Below are 20,679 nucleotides of genomic sequence, written 5' to 3'. Positions count from 1 at the left end.
AAACAACTTGATTAGAATTAATAAGGACTGAATAATTGGTAGATTATTGGTGCCCTTGATTAATTGCTGCAAATATTTACGTGATGCATAATGTGTTTTACTAACCAGCTATGTGGGCCATTCATGTTAATGAATGGGTGAATGGTATATATTGTATATGTACTGTTTTGCAGGTTATGAAGTGACTAGTATGGCCCAAATAGGATAGAAAATATGGTCTGCGTACCATTAATTTGAATGTAATTGGTCTAAAGTACCAAAGTTGTTTTTCAATTCAAATATGGTCTGCGTACCATCAAATAGTTGTAATTAGTTTTAATTATAGCTTATCCTATTTGAAGAAAATGGTGCCTCCCACGGAGATTTTCAAGACGGACTTTGAAGTTAAAACTTCAATATGAAGGCGGGCCATACTAGATCACATTTATTTTATGCATGCTTTAAGTTATTTATTGCTTTAAATATGTCTTAAATATGCATGAGATCAAAGCTTGATTATGTTGCATGATTAAGGATTTTAGTTCACTTAAAATCTAACTAACATAGTAAGAGCCTTAAGTTCCAAACTTAAAAATTGAGTTAAAAGGTGCCATGCCAAAATATACACTTGCTTGGATATCCTTTACATCAATCTAGTAATAGTTTTCGCTCAGCGAGGTGTTACTTATTGGTCCTAAAGGGGCAAGGTACACAAATAATTGTGAGTACATGTTAGTTTTGGTGAAACTCAACGATATAAGTAAGGAGTCCTTTTATGTCGTGGAAAAATCGATAGGTTTACCTAATAAGTTCTTAGACGTACCTATCAACCAAGAATAGTTTCTAGACTATTAGCAAAAGGCTTTTGCTTACCTAAGATGTTTTAGGATTAAGTCGACAAACTGTGCTTAGTTCTTCAATGATTTTAGGATCTTGGAATCATTTTATTCACACCTGCTGGAACAATAAATTCGAATAAAATGCTAATAACTTGTTGAAATTGCATGATTGCTTTAATTTTCAAGTTATTACTCATGATAAATGTTTAGACTTTGCATGCTTCAATGTATGTTTTAATTATTATTTATAATTAAATATCTTGCACTGCAGTAAATCATTTTAGAAAGGTAACAGTAAATTTCCTCGATTGGTAATGAATCCAAGAACGATTCACGGAAATGAGAGAAAATGAGCAATTTAAAATGTACGTTTCTTATATCGACTTTTATGGTTGTTTTCGAATATCAAAATCGAATGGCTAACCAATTGGTGCTTGTGAATTCAAAATACAATGTAGTTTTAAGATCATAAAGCATTGAGTTTAAACTCTCATCCTTACCAATGGTTAACAACCTAATATATTTGTCCATTTATTTCTCGAATGAGTCTAGTCCCTAGACATTCGAATAGATTGATGCTTAGAGAACTTTACAAGCTTCTGGTAAGATCATCTAGTTGAAACAGAATATTCAACATAAATAAAATGGTAAGAACCTTGTTGAAGTGACATTGGACATGTCTAACAAAATATAAAAGTCAACACTAGAGAATTCAATTATTAAGACTATAAGAAAGGGTACAAGAAATAGGAAAACAAAGGAACAAATGAAAGGAATTTACGATTCCGGTTCTACCTATAAGTTTATGTTTAAAGAGAAGTGACCTAGCAATCAAACTTCCTTGGTATCATATACCGCTTGAGGTTCTTACTTCGGTAATAACTCAAATAATGGAAGCTAGGCTACACTAATGGCCTACAAGTGAAAAATGAAGCATGGCAATGCTACATTAGTTGTAGGGTCATCTAGTTTGTTTTAAGTCCTTCAAGGCTGGAACTTAATGGCTATTTTGTTCCATAATCAGCATACCTAAATTTCTGTTTCAAACACAGAAAGACTCACATTCAAGAAAACAAAAACAATGTTTGTTTGTTTATTTGAATGAAATGGTCATTTACGGGTTGAGTCAATTTGCTTGATTAAAACAAACAACTCTTTAACAATAAAAACTTTACTAGGTTCAAATCAAACCCTTGATTTGAGTTCCACTAATCTTTGGCATTGTTGCTTAGACCATGTCAACAAGTTAACATTCACAAACTCTATTTTAATGGACTTTTGAAAGTTGGTTGATTTCTAGATCAACTTAAGACAAGCTAGTCTTACTTGTTGAAAGTAACAAAGAATATGAACTATTGTTAGAACGCCTAGACGATAGAGTTCAAAGCTAAAGAAAGGTTTTATGACTTTATTATTTCACATGGATTTGAGTGAATATAGGTTTATTTACTCAAATGTGATATAAGTTGAATCTGTTTGGCTAGTTCAAAGATTAAGAAGTATAAAATCCACTTGGCAAGAAATCATAAAGATCTAGGTTAGATCATGTTGATGATTACTTGAGACCAAATATGATCATCAATGACTGTGTGTTGTAATTTCACAATCTAGGTCCATAAGATATGGCATATCTTAGTTGGAATAATCGAAGTCAATTAGTACTTGATTCGATCAATGATGGATCATAAAGACTTTTCCTATAATTTCTAAAACAAAATGCTCAACTACCACCAAACTAAACCAAATTCGTCAAAGCTATTGAAAAGTAATTTCAAAATATCTTTTCATAATATATCTAAAGAGTTCCTAAACTCAGTGGGAGCTTAGTGTTTGTTATTCAACAAACTAAGGCCCCAAGTATAGATATATGTTTCATTGTGATTTATTCAAATGAGACACAAGGGTATTGTTTCTACCACGAATTTTTGAGAACATAATGTTTGTTTGCTCGAAATGATGTCCTTTTGGAGATTCGTTTCCAAAATGACAAGTGGGAGAAAATAGACCTCGCAAGTCTTCGAGGCGAACAACAAACATAGACGGACATTCCGGAGGATTTTCGAAGTTCTTTAGAAAATCCGAACACGTATTCTTTAAGGACTTTAGAAGTGGCTTTAAAGAATAGACATCTCTTAGAAGACTTTACAAGTGCTTCAAGGAGAAAAGAATATTCAAAGGACTTTCAAGTGGCTATTGATATTCTATTTGTTTGATGTTCTATACCCAAAGTAGGCATAGAGTTCAAGTCACTGGAACTATGATATTCTTCTATTGGATAGTGAAGAAACATGGAGTTCAGGTCACTAAAGCTATGCGATTCTTCTATTAGATAGTGAAGAAACCTACAACTTGCAGTCAAACTATTATCATGTAGATGAATGAGTTTGTGACCTGTAAGAAAGCTATGACGAAACCCAAATTCCCTAAAATATATGGTTAGAGGCCATATATAGACTCAAATGTTTTAGATGGTTAAAGGCCATAAAACATAACCAATGTTTTGATGACAAAATTGAAATTTTGTTGATTTGCAAGAATAGTTTCACACCTATTGGTTGCAAGTTTGTTTTAAGGATAAAAACCATCAAACATGGAATTGTGTTCACACACAAAGCTAGATTAGTTGCTAAAGGTTACAAGCAAATTCATGGCATGGATTGTGTTGAAACCTCATGCATAATCGTAATGCTCAAGTCTATAATTCAAGCAATGATTGCATATTGGTACATATGACAATTGGATGACAAAACGTATTCCTCAATCAAATGTTGGAAGAAAACTATGTACATGGCATGTCATAGGATTTGTGGATCCAAATAAATGCTTGAAAAGGAATGCTAACTTATGAAATCTAAGTACAGATTTAAGTAAGCAATTGGGAATTGGAACTGTATTTTAGTGAAGCTAATAAGCATTTTAGTTTCATAAAATGTACATGATTCTTATAGATATATAAGAAGTTTAGTGGGAGTACGTAAAACTTAATTGGTTCTATGTGTATCACACATATCTCTCTATTGTGAAATAACACTCAAATGCTAATGACTTAGATTTGAAATTATTCATCAATGATGGACCAAGGCGAAACTTAGTGCATACTGGGTATTAAGATCCATTCACAAAGATCTTGTAATATTGTTTTGGATTAAGTAATGGCATTTACTAAATCAAACACGAAAGACTCCATTGGAGACATTCGACCCATATGAATAAATCTATGTAATGAAAGTTTGAACTATGTATAAGAATTTACTAAGTTAAACATCAAAGGATCTAAGTGAGATTCTTAACCTATATTATATGTCAAAGAATTTAGCTGGATTTAGTATCTACTGAAACTAGATGAGCTAAAGTTACATGAATAGAATTCAATTGGGAATTATTCTGCAAAAGAATTTATCATGTATGATATAATATGAGGATCGCCAAAAACGTATCGTATGGCTTTAGGCATGACGAACATATACTAATCTCTATTGATCTAAGTAAAGATCAACTAGATTGAGATCAAGAAAAACTTATGGTACTTGAAAAGGTACATAGGATTAGTTCTTGATTCAAGGAAATAAAGATATGCTAAACTTTGATGCTACACGCATAAACACTGGCAAAGGATCAAGCAAGATCCCTTTGGAGTTAACCATTGACAAGGACGAGCTATACAACATCGTGTTTTGAAATGGCAACATGGATTGAAGACCATGAGTTGTTGCGTGGGAAATTAAAATAATAATTTCTATGTTCTAAGATATAGTTGGAGAGTCTTCCACATATCTATGAACTGCTTGGATAGGTAAATCCAAACAAAGCATCACTAGCAACCTATACAGTTGAAGTAAAAGTAATTATTGCCTAAAAAGCAATAAAACTGAATTGTTTAAAGTTCTTCACTGAACTTGGGTAGATCACCTATCTGCTGGCTTGATGGTTCTTCATTGAAAAATGCGTAGAACCACTCTTGAAGCAAGAAAAACGTTTGCTAACTTGATGGTCCTTCATTGCAAAATGCGTAGAACCACTAATGTAGCAAGAAAGACTAGATCACAAAATAAACATACTCAAAAGAACTTATCATCATATCTCGAAGAACATTCGATGAAAAGGATATTAAGATTAGCAAAGCATGATAACTAAACCTATGCAACAAGTGAGAAGCAACATTCACATTGTAGCACTGGAAATCAAGCATAGCTTTGAATTCCATAAAATGTTTTAAAGATGGGTTAGAGGCCCATGGTTGTAAAACGTTGGGGTTGAACATTTATCATATATGAAATGTATTTTCATATTCCATTTAATCTTGGTTTAGTATTAAATGATGAGTCCCTTCAATTTGACGATATATTCAAGATAGACTGTCAGGACCAGTCCTGTGACTAAGAAATGTCTATCAAGTGAACTTGAATGTCAAAGGTTGAAAATGGTCCCTAGTCGGAGTTTTCTATAAAATTGGACGCATAGAAAACGTTAGACGATTAGAATGCAAGATGACTAGTAGTTCTGTTTCTTGAACTATGTGGACATGGCAATGTCATAATCATTTGCATAGATACTTACTTTGGGAAGACTAGTATCGGACAAGACCTATGAAACTTTACTGTAAGAGATTAAAATCTGTCATAAGTAAATTTCATTAAAATTATTAGACACTAAATCCTCAATACCTGAGTGATTTGAGATTACTTGTTTGAGAACTGGTTGCTTTGACGTTGACCAACCGTCGCACCGTAAAAGGAGGCTATAAAGGCAACGCTCAGGTAATCACCTATCAAACGAAGTCTAATCTCAAGATCGCAAGATTGGGATTGTCCTCCCATAAATCGGGATGAGATGCTTAAAAGTTGTACAAGGCCACTCGGAGAGCTAGAAACTGTGAAATGCATGGCCGTGCTCGGATGAATCATAGGCTATGATTATCTGTTTATTTGATCAGTTGAACTCTGAAACCGAGGAACACCTCTGGACATAATAAGGATGACAACTCTTACCTTATGTTCAAGAGCAAGCATCGAATGACAAAGGAATTAGGAAATGCACACTTGTCCCTAAGGACAAGTGGGAGACTGAAGGAAATAGTGCCTTTGGTCCAAGTATGCATATAATATTAAGTCTAATAAATGCGGTTCAGTATTAATTAACAAGTTAATAATTCAGTGAGATCAAGTGAGCTGAATGCCTAGCTAGAGGCCGCTTCAGTTCAAGTGGAATTAATGATATTAATCCACAGCTTACTCTTGACTGAACCCGTAGGGTCACACAAATAGTACGTAAACGGATCAAGTATTTAATGGCATTAAATACTCCATCTATGGATATTCGGAATCGACGGATCTTGGTTTCAGTGGGAGCTGAGATCGTCACAGGCAAGAAATGAATACTCCGGAAACGATGATATTGCCGGAAACGGAAATATGGATCGTATCGGAAATATAAATATTATCCAAGTCGTAGATGTTGCCGGAAACGGAAACATGGTACGTATCGGAAAATATTATCGGAAATGGAAATATTGCCGGAATCGGAAATATTGCCGGAAACGGAAATATTGTCAGAATCGGAAATATTATCGGAATCGGAAAATAATTCCGGAAACGGAAATATTAAATATTTGTTCGAAACGGAAATTAATTCCGGAATCGGAAATATTAAATATTGTTCGTATCGGAAATGAATTCCGGAACCGGGAATTTAATCGGAAGCGTATCGTACGAATTAGCATCGGACGAGGCCTGCCAGACGAAGGCCCAGCACGAAGCCGGGCCATCGCCCAGCAAGCCAGCGCGCCACAACGCACCAGCCAAGGCTGCGCCAAGCCCACCGCAAGGCAGGCCCAGCGCGCGCCAAGGCTGCGACAGCGTGTGGGCCTCGTGGCAATGGGCTGCGAGCTCCCGGGCTGCGCGCGCGCGCATGGCGCCCCTCGTGGGCTGCTGTGCGTGCGTGTGTGTGTTTGTGTGCTATACGAATCCTAAAGCTATCAGGTTTCGACATATGATTAAATTCCTAAACCTAAAAGGATGAATTAATTAAATAAGAATTCTATTAGGATTCTAGTTTAATTAATTCGTATCCTAATAGGATTCCAGTTCCTTTTCCATACCTCTATAAATAGGTGCCTAGGGTCATAATTTATATATACAATTGAAGTATTCAAGTATTCAAAGTGATTTTTTAGAGCAAAAATTCAGTCACATAATTGCCTACAATAGCCGAAAATTCTAAGTACCTTAAGGGCGATCCTAGTTGGTCAAGCTTAAGGCGGATCCGGACGTGCTGTGGACTATCTACGGAGGGACGACACTTGGAGTCCTAAAGACTTGTTCTTGTTCGGTTCGGGCGCAGCTAGGGAGGGCACGCAACAAAGTGTATGCATCTAAACTATGCTAAATGATTATGTGTAAATAATATGCTTTCCTGGCTTTATGGTTTTTCCGCATGATTTATGTTTTGTCATATGAATCATAATCTAACAAAACACCCCCACAAGCTAAATCAGACAATGTCCTCATTGGCTCAAGGGGTATCATGAGGAAAGTGAGCAACTCGTGGCTTATTTGTCGCTGATTCGCAAATCGCCCGATCGGGCGAATTTCGAACCTTTTCGTTGAATCTGTGCGCGCCCGATCGGGCGCACCTCGCCCGATCCGGATCGGGCAAAATGCAATGCCTTGTTTTATTGACTTTTCTCAGCCCAGAATCCTTCCTTGACCTTTCTACGACTTCATCATCAACCGCCCGATCGGGCGGAATTTCGCCCGATCGGGCATTTCACTCGCCTTTTGTGTCGATCGGGCCACTTTCGCGCGGTCGGGCGATTTCCCAAATTTTTCTTTGTATCGGCACGCGCCCGATCGGGCGCTCTTCGCCCGATCCGGGTCGGGCGAAATGCAAGCTGCTCCGTTTGGATTTGATTCAACTTTTTCGAGCTTGGGGCCTTAGACCTGCATAACATTAAACACCAAAACCGTAAGAGACACTCATCTCGCCTCTCCAGTACCAAGGACTACACTGAATCACACACTTGATCCACAATTATACTAAAACACACAAAACGAAAGCATAAAGTACACTACGGAAATCAATAAATGGATAGTTAAGTACTCATCCCCTATTAGATTGGTGTAACGTCCCCTTACACAATCTCATTTTATGCACAGACAACGAAAGGAAGGGGATGAGAGCCACGACAGCTCATCGAATGGGGGCACCAAAGATGGTGCCATCTGGTGTCAAATCAATTGCCTTGGATGAGCTATGTGGCGCGGGGGGTGACAGACCACGACCCCGATCATGAATGCGATGCCCACCGTTCACCGAACTTTCGGCCTTTCGGGTCTCATCATCATCAAATCGTGCTTCCCTTCGAACCCATGCCGAAGAGTTCATACTCCGATTACCACCACCTGCAAAACAATTTGAAACATGCTCTTTTTCCGAAGGATTGTTGGAGTTAGTATGAGTCAATTTAGTATTAAAATAATCATTAGAAACATTGACTCCAAAACATGACTCCTCTACCATAGGGCTCTTAGCAACATGGGTTAAATTGAAAGTAACCTTGTCATCCCCCACATTTAAGGCCAGCTTGCCATTCTTGACATCTATGATTGCCCCCGCAGTGTGTAGGAAAGGTCGACCTAAAATAATAGGGATCTGCCTGTCCTCTTCCATGTCCAACACAACAAAATCAACAGGGATTAAAAATTTACCTACTCTAACAGGCACATCTTCTAGAACACATAGGGGGTATTTTATAGATCGATCGGCCATTTGCAGAGTTATGTTGGTAACTTTTAAATCACCCATGTTCAATTTAGTACAGACGGACAAGGGCATGACACTAACACTGGCACCTAAATCACATAAGGCTTTGTCAATAAAAAGGTTGCCAATATTACACGGGATAGAGAAACTCCCGGGGTCCTTCAACTTGGGTGGAGACTTATTTTGTAATAAGGCACTGCACTCTTCAGTAAATGCAACAGTCTCCACCTCACTAAATGCTCTCTTCCTAGTCAAGATGTCTTTCATGTATTTAGCATATGCAGGTACTTGAGTGATTAATTCAGTGAAAGGGACCGTTACCTGCAGATTCTTTACCACTTCTAAGAACTTACCAAACTGCTTGTCTAGCTTGTTCTTTAGCTGACGATGAGGGAAGGGAAGTTTGATAGGTGGAACTTGTATCTCAACTTTCTTCTCAACCCTTGTGTCAGCTTCCTTCTCTTTGAGCACATTCTCACTTTCTCTTGGCACAACACCACTTATAGATACTTCAACCCCTTCCTCTATAGTCATAGGTGGCCCATCATACTCATATCCACTCCGCAAAGTGACAGCATTTACAGACTCTCTGGTCACAGGCTGTGAAGGGAGTTGACCCTTGGGTCTCTCTGCGAGAGTAGTAGCCATTTGTGCCAATTGTTTATCCATGATCTTGTTATGAGCAGTGAGGGCATCGATTTTGGCATCCTTTTCGCTCAGAGACTTCTGCAATTCTAACATCGTATTCCGCATCTCAACAAGCATGGGATCAGGCTGTGTGGGTTGAGGCTGTGGAGGAAAGCCAGGTGGTCCACTAGGCTGCGGGTTGTAGTTACTTCGCGGTTGGTAGGGCTGCTGTGGTGGTGGTTGGTAAGGTTGTTGTGGTGGTGGAGGGTGTTGAATCTGGTGGGGGTTCTGAACATTAGTAATCCTATATGATAATAGGGGGTTGTTTTTATACCCCTCATTGTATGAGTTGGAGTACGGATTGTTCTGCTTGTAGGCCTGGAATGCATTGCATTGTTCAATAGAGCTCCTACATTCCGGTGCATAATGACCTTGCATCCCACAACTATTACAGACATTGGCCACCTGAGCACTCATTGCGGTGTCACTAGCTTGTTGGGTGGCTTGGGAAGATGCGTTTTGCATATTATCCAGCTTGTGATGTAGGGCAGTTATCTGAGTAGTAAGCTGTTCAATAGAGTTCATCTCATGCTTAACACCACGATCAGCAAAACCTCTAGGATTCCCATATTGGGCACTATGGATGGCTATCTCCTCAATCACCTCTAAAGCTCTAGGCACCTCCAGTTGCATAAATCTCCCACTGGCAGCTGAATCCAAAAGACACCTAGACTCATTACCCAGACCATTATAGAACTGCTGAACCAGGACCCAGTCCTCCAAACCATGGTGTGGGCACTCTCTTTGCAAGTCCTTGAATCTTTCCCAAACCTCGAACAAACTCTCATCTGCTTGTTGAGAGATACCTAATATCTGTCCCCTTAGACGATTTGTCTTCTCAGGTGGGAAATATTTAACATAGAATGCAATTGCCAAAGAATTCCAATCGGTGATTTTCATAGTTGCGCGGTTGAGACTATTAATCCATAGCTTTGCCTTCCCACTCAATGAAAATGGAAAGAGTATCTCCATAGTCTGCTCCGGTGTTAAATTCTTCTGCTTAATGGTGCCACAATACTGAATGAAAGACTGAATATGGAGATTAGGATCTTCACCCTTTTCCCCACCGAATTGGTGTCTCTCGATCATGTTTATCAGCTGGGGTTCGATCTTGAAATTCTCGACCGCAATGGAAGGCATGATTGCCTTGGGGAGCATAGACAGACTTGGTTTAGAGTAGTCTGTAAGCCTTGGCACAAGTGGGGGTGGCGGTGGTGGTGCTTGGTCACCCATCTCTGAATCTTTATGGAATAGATTGCTAATCAGATATTCGGATTCAGAGTCAGAATAGTCTCTCAACTGTTTAACGAATCTACGCCGTCTACGAAAGGTCCGTTCAGGTTTAGGATCGAACGAAGTCAGATCGCTGGTATGGACAGTCCTGGGCATAAACAAGCAAAAACTAGAAAACAGTCGTGAGATCCGGTCTCAAGGAACGGGAGTCCCTTGAGAAGTAACAAACAATAATCTAGAAAAACAATTAATAACAAAAAATAAAACCGTTTCCCCGGCAACGGCGCCAAAATTTGACAGGCTAAAGTCGTATCACCTAATCAAAAATAACCTAAGGTCCACTAGCTAGGTAGCAAGGGAAGTCAGGATCGAATCCACAGGGAGACAGGCGTTCTTTCTACTATTAATTAATTAAACTAAACTATTGGGAACAAGATTTGGTTGATTGTTTGTAAACTAATACTACGAACGATAATTAAATAAGTATGAATTAAGATATTAAGGGAATCTAGGGCATAGGTTCACCAGCAATTAAAAATCCAGGACAATGAACAAACACGATAATCAACAAAGTAATTAATTAGACTAGCATGCTCTCTCGAATCGATACTAGTCATAGACTTAGAATTAACGGGCTCTCGCTACTTATTAATCCCAATTCTACCTATTGACACAAGCCTAAACATCAAATTGCATCTCTCGAATTTTAACTTGATATTGCATAACAACACAATTAAACCTGCGCAAATCTAATTGAATAGTGGAATAAACCAATCAATTGGAATTAATCACAATGTCAATAATCACAATTATTCAAAATCCCATCATATTAATTCATGGATCCCCAAACCCTAGAAATTAAACTACTCACACATATTATCAATAAACAAAGCAAGCATATTAATTGAAAGCATAATTGAAACAAAGTAATAAATCAAAGTAAGAAAATAATACCTAATTGAAGAACAATGGAATACTAAAGTTAGAACTTTTAATTGGAAATAAAACTAAGTGTTGGAACAATTGGAGAGAAAACTAAGCTTAGGAAAATAAACTAAGTGTTTGAAACTAGAAAAATAAGATGTCACTAAAAATATAAGGGGCTAGTATTTATAGTTTGCCCAAAATAGAGCCCAAAATCGGAAATAAAAACTCGCAAAATACGCTGGAGGTTGGCGTCGCCTGATCGGGCGATGTGCTCGATAGTCGGCCCGATCGGGCGAAATTCCGCCCGATCGGGCGGTTGCAAAATGCCCAGAACAGCGCCCAGAATGACCGCTCGATCCTGATCGGGCGAAGCCCGCCCGATCGGGCGCGTGTTGAAACTGCACGATCCTCTATCTTCATAACATCATATCTCCTTCGTTATTCGTCAGAATTAGGCGAGTGACCACTTGTTGAAAAGTTATTGAAGTCTAGAATCCAACCGAATTAGAATTACATCATTTAGAGTTGTAGAACTTGAGTTATGCTTAAAATATTGTACTATAGTCATTTTTGTACTTCCTTCGTTATTCGCTTTGCTTCAAAACTCTTCAAACTTAATGTTTGTGCTCTCGAAAGTACATAATCTCTTGTATTGATTCAAATGAGTAGGAAATGCACAAAAATATGCTAATTCCTACAATGATGAACCTGAAACTACAAACACACTACAAGGAGCACATTAGTACTAAAAATCGCTCCGAAGAGCTCATTTGAGATTAAAAAGTACTAAGGGACGGGGGTAAAAACTCTAATAAAAACACACATATCATCTGACTGGTATCTGCTCGTAGCACTGAGTGCATATGCAACATCTGGGCGTGTACATATCATATCATACATTATTGAACCAATCAATTATGCGTATGGAATCCCACTCATTCGTCTACGCTCATCAAGTGTATTTGGGCACTAAGTCGATCTTGCTTAGAGTCATTCCATGAGACATGGCTAGGTAGCCTCGCTTGGAGTCTGCCATCTTGAACCTCTCAAGCACCTTATTGATATAAGTGCTTTGACTAATTCCAATCATCTTTTTAGATCTACCTTTGTAAATCTTGATGCCCAATATGTACTGTGCTTCTCCTAGATCCTTCATCGAAAAACATTTCCCAAGCCAAATCTTGACAGAGTTTAACATAGGAATGTCATTTACGATAAGTAATATGTCGTCGACATATAATACTAGAAAAGCAATTTTGCTCCCACTGACCTTCTTGTATACACAAGATTCGTCTGCGTTCTTGATGAAACCAAAGTCACTGACTGCTTCATCAAAACGTATATTCCAGCTCCTGGATGCCTGCTTCAATCCGTAGATAGATTTCTTTAGCTTTCATACCTTTTTAGCATTCTTTGGATCCTCAAAAGCCTCAGGATGTGTCATAAACACAGTTTCTATTAAAACGCCGTTTAAGAAAGCGGTTTTGACATCCATCTGCCATATTTCGTAATCGTAATATGCAGCGATTGCTAACATTATCCGAATAGATTTTAGCATTGCAACTGGTGAAAAGGTTTCATCGTAATCCACACCGTGGACTTGCCTGTAACCTTTTGCAACCAATCTAGCTTTGAAAACTTCAAGTTTCCCATCCTTGTCCTTTTTCAGTTTGAAAACCCATTTGCTTCCAATGGCTTGGTAGCCATCTGGCAAATCGACCAAATCCCATACTTGGTTTTCTGGCATGGAGTCTAATTCAGATTGCATGGCTTCATGCCATTGCTTGGAGCTAGGGCTCGTTATAGCTTGCTTGTAAGTCGCAGGTTCATCACTTTCAAGTAATAGAACGTCATAGCTCTCGTTCGTCAAAATACCTAAGTACCTTTCCGGTTGAGATCTATATCTTTGCGATCTACGCGGGGTTACATTTCTAGATGGTCCATGATTCTCACCAGATACTTCTAAAGATCTCTGAGTTTCATCCTGAATGTCATCTTGAGCATTCTCTAGAGTTTGTTGTTCGACTCGAATTTCTCCGAGGTCTATTTTTCTCCCACTTGTCATTTAGGAAATGTGATCTTTCTCCAAAAAGACACCATCTCGAGCAACAAACACTTTGTTCTCAGATGTATTGTAGAAGTAATACCCCTTTGTTTCCTTTGGATAGCCCACAAGGATACATTTGTCAGATTTTGGATGAAGTTTGTCTGAAACTAATCGTTTGACGTATACTTCACATCCCCAAATCTTAAGAAAAGACACATTTGGAGGCTTTCCAAACCATAATTCGTATGGAGTCTTTTCGACAGCTTTAGACGGAGCTCTATTTATAGTGAGTGCAGCTGTGTTTAGTGCATGTCCCCAAAATTCTAATGGAAGTTCGGCCTGACCCATCATTGACCTGACCATGTCTAGCAAGGTTCTGTTCCTCCGTTCCGACACACCGTTCCATTGTGGTGTTCCAGGAGGAGTCAACTCTGATAGAATTCCACATTCTTTCAGATGGTCATCAAATTCATAGCTCAGATATTCACCGCCTCTATCAGACCGCAGTGCCTTAATCTTCTTGCCTAATTGATTCTCTACTTCACTCTGAAATTCCTTGAATTTGTCAAAGGATTCAGACTTATGCTTCATTAGGTAGACATAACCATACCTACTGAAGTCATCAGTGAAAGTGATAAAGTAGCTGAAACCACCTCTAGCATTTGTACTCATTGGTCCACATACATCTGTATGGATTAAACCCAATAGTTCATTTGCTCTTTCTCCAACTTTAGAGAAAGGTTGCTTTGTCATTTTGCCAAGTAAACATGATTCGCATTTACCATAATCCTCTAAGTCAAATGGTTCTAGAATTCCTTCCTTTTGAAGTCTTTCTAAACGTTTCAAGTTTATATGGCCTAATCGACAATGCCACAGATAGGTGAGATCTGAATCATTCTTTTTGGCCTTTTTGGTATTTATGTTATATACTTGTTTGTCGTGATCTAATAAATAAAGTCCATTGACTGATCTAGCAGATCCATAAAACATCTCTTTAAAATAAAACGAACAACTATTGTCTTTTATTAAAAAGAAAAATCCCTTAGCATCTAAGCAAGAAACAGAAATGATGTTTTTAGTAAGACTTGGAACATGGAAACACTCTTCCAGTTCCAAAACTAGCCTAGAGCGCAACGACAAATAATAAGTTCATACAGCTAATGTAGCAATCCGTGCTCCATTTCTCACTCGTAGGTCGACTTCACCCTTTCTTAACCTTCTACTTCTTCTTAGTCCCTGTGGATTGGAACATAAGTGTGAGCCACAACCTGTATCTAATACCCAAGAAGTTGAATTAGCAAGTATACAGTCTATAACGAAAATACCTGAAGATGGAACGACTGTTCCGTTCTTCTGATCTTCCTTTAGCTTCAAGCAATCTCTTTTCCAGTGCCCCTTCTTCTTGCAGTAGAAGCATTCAGATTCAGAAGTGGGTTGACTGACCTTCCTCTTTTCAGATTTGGCGCCAGCTTGCTTAGTTGGGCTGGCCTTGTTGCCACCTTTCTTAGCATTCCTCTTCTTTCCAGATTTCTTGAACTTGCCCCCACGCACCATAAGCACATCTTGCTTATCACTTTTGAGCGTCTTTTCAGCGGTCTTCAGCATACCGTGAAGCTCAGTGAGCGTTTTGTCCAGACTATTCATACTGTAGTTCAGTTTGAACTGATCATACCCGTTATGAAGAGAATGGAGGATGGTGTCTACAACCATTTCCTGAGAGAACTGCTGATCCAGCCGACTCATATTCTCAATGAGTCCAATCATTTTGAGAACATGTGGACTTACGGGCTCGCCTTTCTTAAGCTTGGTCTCAAGAATTTGCCTATGGGTCTCAAACCTTTTAACTCGAGCCAGATCTTGGAACATGTTCTTTAACTCACTGATGATCGTGAAAGCATCTGAGTTGATGAACGTTTTCTGCAGATCTGCACCCATGGTTGCAAGCATTAGACATTTCACATCCTTGTTGGCATCAAACCAACGATTGAGGGCTGCGTGAGTGACCCCGTCGCCCGCGGCTTCGGGCATCGCCTCTTCCAGGACATACTCCTTTTCTTCCTGCATAAGAACTATTTGCAAGTTCCTTTGCCAGTCAAGGAAGTTTTTCCCGTTCAACTTCTCTTTTTCGAGACTTGATCGAATGTTGAATGAATTGTTGTTTGCCATAGTTAAAACTACAATTGAAAAAGAATAAACAAATAAATAATCATTCGCAGTTTCTCTTAATAAACTTAAATTCTAGCATACATGCATAATTTAATGTTCATTAAGCATTTTATTCAAGTTATGTGTTCCGGCAGGTGTGAATAAAATGATTCCAAGATCCTAAAAACCATTGAAGAATTAAACACATTATGTATTTAGACTCAATTCTAAAATCTTTTAGGTAAGCAAAAGCCTTTTGCTAATAGTCTAGAAACTACTCTTGGTTGATAGGTACGTCTAAGAACTTATTAGGTAAACCTATCGATTTTGCCACGACATAAAAGGACTCCTTACTTATATCGTTGAGTTTCACCAAAACTAACATGTACTCGCAATTATTTGTGTACCTTACCCCTTTAGGATCAATAAGTAACACCTCACTGGGCGTAAAACTATTACTAGATTGATGTAAAGGTTATCCAAGTAAGTGTTATTTTGGCATGGCACCTTTTAACTCAATTTTTAAAGTTTGGAACTTAAAGCTCTTACTATGTTGGTTAGATTTTAAGTGAACTAAAATCCTTAATCATGCCACATAATCAAGCCACAATCTCATGCATATTTAAGACATATTTAAAAGCAATAAATAACTTAAAGCATGCATAAGACAAATGTGATCTAGTATGGACCGACTTCATCTTGAAGCTTCAACTTCAAAGTCCGTCTTGAAAATGGTTGGAAACTTCGTCTTGAATTTCACCGTGGGAGGCGCCATTTTCTTCAAATAGGATCAGCTATAATTAAACTAATTACAACTATTTGATGGTACGCAGACCATATTTGAATTGAAAAAACAAACTTTGGTGCATTAGACCAATTACATTCAAATTAATGGTACGCAGACCATATTTTCTATCCTATTTGGGCCATACTAGTCACTTCATAACCTGCAAAATAGTACATATACAACATATACCATTCACCCATTCATTATCATGAATGGCCCACATAGCTGGTTAGTAAAAACACGTTGTACGCATCCACATAAATATTTGCAGCAATTAATCAAGGGAACCAATAATCTACCAATTATTCAGTCCTTATTTATTCTAATCAAGTTGTTTAACCTTAAAGGATTTGTAGACCTAATCAAGAGTTTATGACTAAAATTGCTCCCACTTAAACCAATAACTTTATATGCTTTACTAATTTTAAACATAAAAATGTATTTCTAGTCTAACTGGAAACATACAAATTTAATTAAAATTTAAAGCTCATATAAAATTATAATCGAATCCATTTATTTAATTTAATTTTCAGTTGAATAAATTTAAATTAATTCAAGGTTTAATTTTAGTAAAATAATTAGTATAAATAAAAATTTTAATAATTATAATATTCAAAATTAAAATCCGAGAAAACAATTTAAATTATTAATTTTAAAATTAATTAAAATTATTTCCGAACTGAAAATTTAAAATTAAAACTAAACGCATCAATAGTTTGCAAGACGAGGCACTTGGGCTTGCGCCCAAGCCCCATCGAGCTACGAGGCCCATGCCCCGTGCCATTGACCGTTGCACATTGCCCGCACAGCGACACCGCACACACGCCCCATGGCCACGCACACACGCAGCCTCGAGGGCCACGCTGCGTGCAGCTAGGTGTTGTGTCGTGGCTGCCTACCTTGCGGCAGGCTTGGTGCGTCGTGGCGCAGCGCTGCTGCCCACACGCATCTCGCTTGTTGCTGTGTGCCCATAGCCCTCGCCCATCGCCCTGCACGCACGCCCAGGCGTAGAGCCTTGCGTGTCGCATAGCTCGTTGCTAGCTGCATTCGTACCGCACGGGCGACGAGCTCCTTTGCTCGTCGTCGCGTGCCCGCACTATACAACACCCCTTTAGGGTAACACGTAGCTTCCATTGCTTTGTGCGTGCAACATTTATGGGCGTTTTCATAAAAAAAAATTTTTTTTTAATTTAAAAGTAATGACAAATTAATAAAACATATTAATTTCATAATTTTAGGGCTAAAAATCGAAAATTTATTAATCAATTAATTTTCGATTAACATGGATTTAAATTTAGGTCATCAAAATTTAAAATTTAACACACATTAACAATTTTTATGGTGGATTTTAATCATGGATACCTAATTAAATTATTAATTAATTATGAAAAACAAATCAATTCTAAATTATTCGAATTTCAACAAATTAATCATAATTACAAATTAGGTTGTATAATTAACAAGTATAGGCATTCATAATTGTTAAACATATATTGTAGGTCAATCAAAAACTCAAGATTTATCAACATGAATCGCAAATATTCAATTTAACATCTTAAATTTACAAACTTTTGCGTTCGAAAAACTAAAACCTCCGAAAAGTCATAGTTAGGCTTCGAATTTGGGAATTCTGGGTTCGGCCGAAATATAGTGTTTTTGTAAAAATTTTAGAATGTCTTTTACATGCGAAATTGACACAAAAGTCACTCGATTTGGTTGAGTAACGAATATTCTGCCGAAAAACTGCGTACATATAATTAAATAAACGCAATTTGCAATTAATTACGAAAAATAATCACCCCTTTTATTTCCTTGCAAATTTGTAAAATTTAACCATGTTTATGCAATTTAGATTATAAAAATAATAAGAGGCTCGTGATACCACTGTTAGGTTATGATACATATGACAAAACATAAATCATGCGGAAAACCTTAATGCCAGGAAACATATTATTTACACATAATCATTTAGCATAATTCAGATGCATACACTTTGTAGCGTGCCCTCCCTAGCTGCGCCCGAACCGAACAAGAACAAGCCTTTTGGACTCCAAGTGTCGTCCCTCCGTAGATATTCCACAGCACGTCCGGATCCGCCTTAAGCTTGACCAACTAGAATCGCCCTTAATGTTCCTAGGATTTTTGGCTAAATAGGTTGCAAGTGTTTGGCTGATTTTTTCTCCAAAATCTTACCTTTGAATACTTCAATATTGTATATAAATTTGTGACCCTAGGCCCCTGTTTATAGAGTTATGGAAAAGGACTTATAATCCTATTAGAATACTAATTTAGTTTAATTAGAATCCTGCTAGGACTCTATTTAAATAAACTTTATCTATTAGGATTAAATTTAATCATATGACGAATCCCGGTAGCTTTAGGATTCGAGTAACACACACACGAGTGGCGCACAAGCACCGCACGCCCGCACGCAGGCCTTACGGCCCACGCCGAGCGCACAGCGCAAGGCCCACTCGTCGCAGCCGGCCTGCTCCGCATGCGCGCCCAAGCCTTGGCTGGGCCTAGCTTTGCGATGGGCCTGGTCGAGGCTTGGCGTGTGGTTGTTGCGCTTTGCTTGCTGGGCAATGGCCCGGCTTCGTGCTGGGCCTTCGTCTGGCAGGCCTCGTCCGATGCTAATTCGTACGATACGCTTCCGATTAAATTCCCGATTCCGGAATTCATTTCCGATACGAACAATATTTAACATTTCCGATTCCGGAATAAATTTCCGTTTCGAACAAATATTTAATATTTCCGTTTCCGGAATTATTTTCCGATTCCGACAATATTTCCGTTTCCGGCAATATTTCAGATTCCGGCAATATTTCCATTTCCAATAATATTTTCCGATACGTACCATGTTTCCGTTTCCGGCAACATCTACGACTTTGATAATATTTATATTTCCGATACGATCCATATTTCCGTTTCCGGGAATATCATCGTTTCCGGAGTATTCATTTCTTGCTTTTGATGATCTCAGCTCCCACTGAAACCAAGATCCGTCGATTCCGAATATCCATAGATGGAGTATTTAATGCCATTAAATACTTGATCTGTTTAGGTACTATTTGTGTGACCCTACGGGTTCAGTCAAGAATAAGCTGTGGATTAATGTCGTTAATTCCACTTGAACTGAAGCGGCCTCTAGCTAGGCATTCAGATCACTTGATCTCACTGAATTATTAACTTGTTAATTAATACTGAACCGTATTTATTAGACTTATCATTAAATGCATACTTGGACCAAGGGCATTATTTCCTTCATTAGGGTTTTGCGATGGAGAAGAGAGACGGAGAATTCGAGAAACTTCTGTTGCTGCGGCGGTACGAATGAGAAGGCGGTTGAATTTGGTGGTCGGAGGTACAAAGGTCGGTGGATGTTGAGGCGGAGGTACGAATGTGGATGCGGAGGCAAATGAGGAGGCAGAGGTACAAAGACATCGGTTGTGGCTGCGGCGGTACCTCTCTTCTTCTTCTCTCCTCCATTCTTCCTCATGTAGTTAGATTTTTTATTTTCGAAATTCTGACTTGTATTTTCGATCGATTTTCTATTGATTCAGGTTTTTGATTTTTTTAGTTTTTGTTTATTAATTTTGTCGATTAATTTGGCTATTTCAATTGAATCGCAGTATCTAGGGTTTCTCTCGCCACCAAGGCCGTCCGCCTCAGCCACCGGATTCCGCCTTCAAAACAGGTTAGATTTTCTACAATCTATAGATTTTCATTTTATTTATATGAAATTATTATGGTCTTATGCTAGAGATTTTGGATTTTGATTTTTGATGTACTTAGGTCAACTCTTGCGATTTTGTTTTTGATTCGATTAGGTTTTTGTTTCGTTTTGATTGAATTAATTAGGTTTTTGTTGTCAATCCTTTAGGTTTTTGGTGTCGAATAGATTAGATTGATTAGGTTTACTTTTTTTTCAGTCTATGTGGATGTAATTGATTTGTTCTTATTTCCAAAAGGAGGAGGAGGCTTTGCGATGGTGGCGGTCTGGCTGATGGTTGTGCAGTGTTGGTGTTGTGGTGTGATGCCGATTATTGTGATAGAATCGCTGCAGACTAAGGATTCGTAGCTGGAAGCACTGTGATCGTTGTTGACGTTGGTCGAATATACTGGTGTTGTAGTTGTTTTAGTTTCGTTTTAGTTTTAGTTAAGAATTGTAATGTTTTAGTTACACTTTTTTTTTGTCTTTAGTTAAGAATAAATATGTTTTAGTTTTAGTTATAATTCTGAAATAATGGTCTCTTAGTGGAATTTCTGGACTA

General features: G+C 38.2%; 1 non-coding gene across 1 annotated transcript; it reads left to right on the top strand.

Annotated features, from left to right (window-relative positions):
- The first annotated feature begins 9,987 nt into the window (after positions 1–9,987).
- LOC130471014 (small nucleolar RNA R71) lies at positions 9,988–10,094 on the top strand. Its single transcript, XR_008931715.1, has one exon. It is a non-coding gene; the product is annotated as a small nucleolar RNA R71 (small nucleolar RNA).
- The last annotated feature ends 10,585 nt before the right edge of the window (positions 10,095–20,679 follow it).

This window comes from Spinacia oleracea, chromosome 3 (genome assembly GCF_020520425.1).
Source record: "Spinacia oleracea cultivar Varoflay chromosome 3, BTI_SOV_V1, whole genome shotgun sequence".
NCBI classification, from domain to species: domain Eukaryota; kingdom Viridiplantae; phylum Streptophyta; class Magnoliopsida; order Caryophyllales; family Amaranthaceae; genus Spinacia; species Spinacia oleracea.
This window is presented reverse-complemented; position numbering and strand designations above follow the sequence as displayed.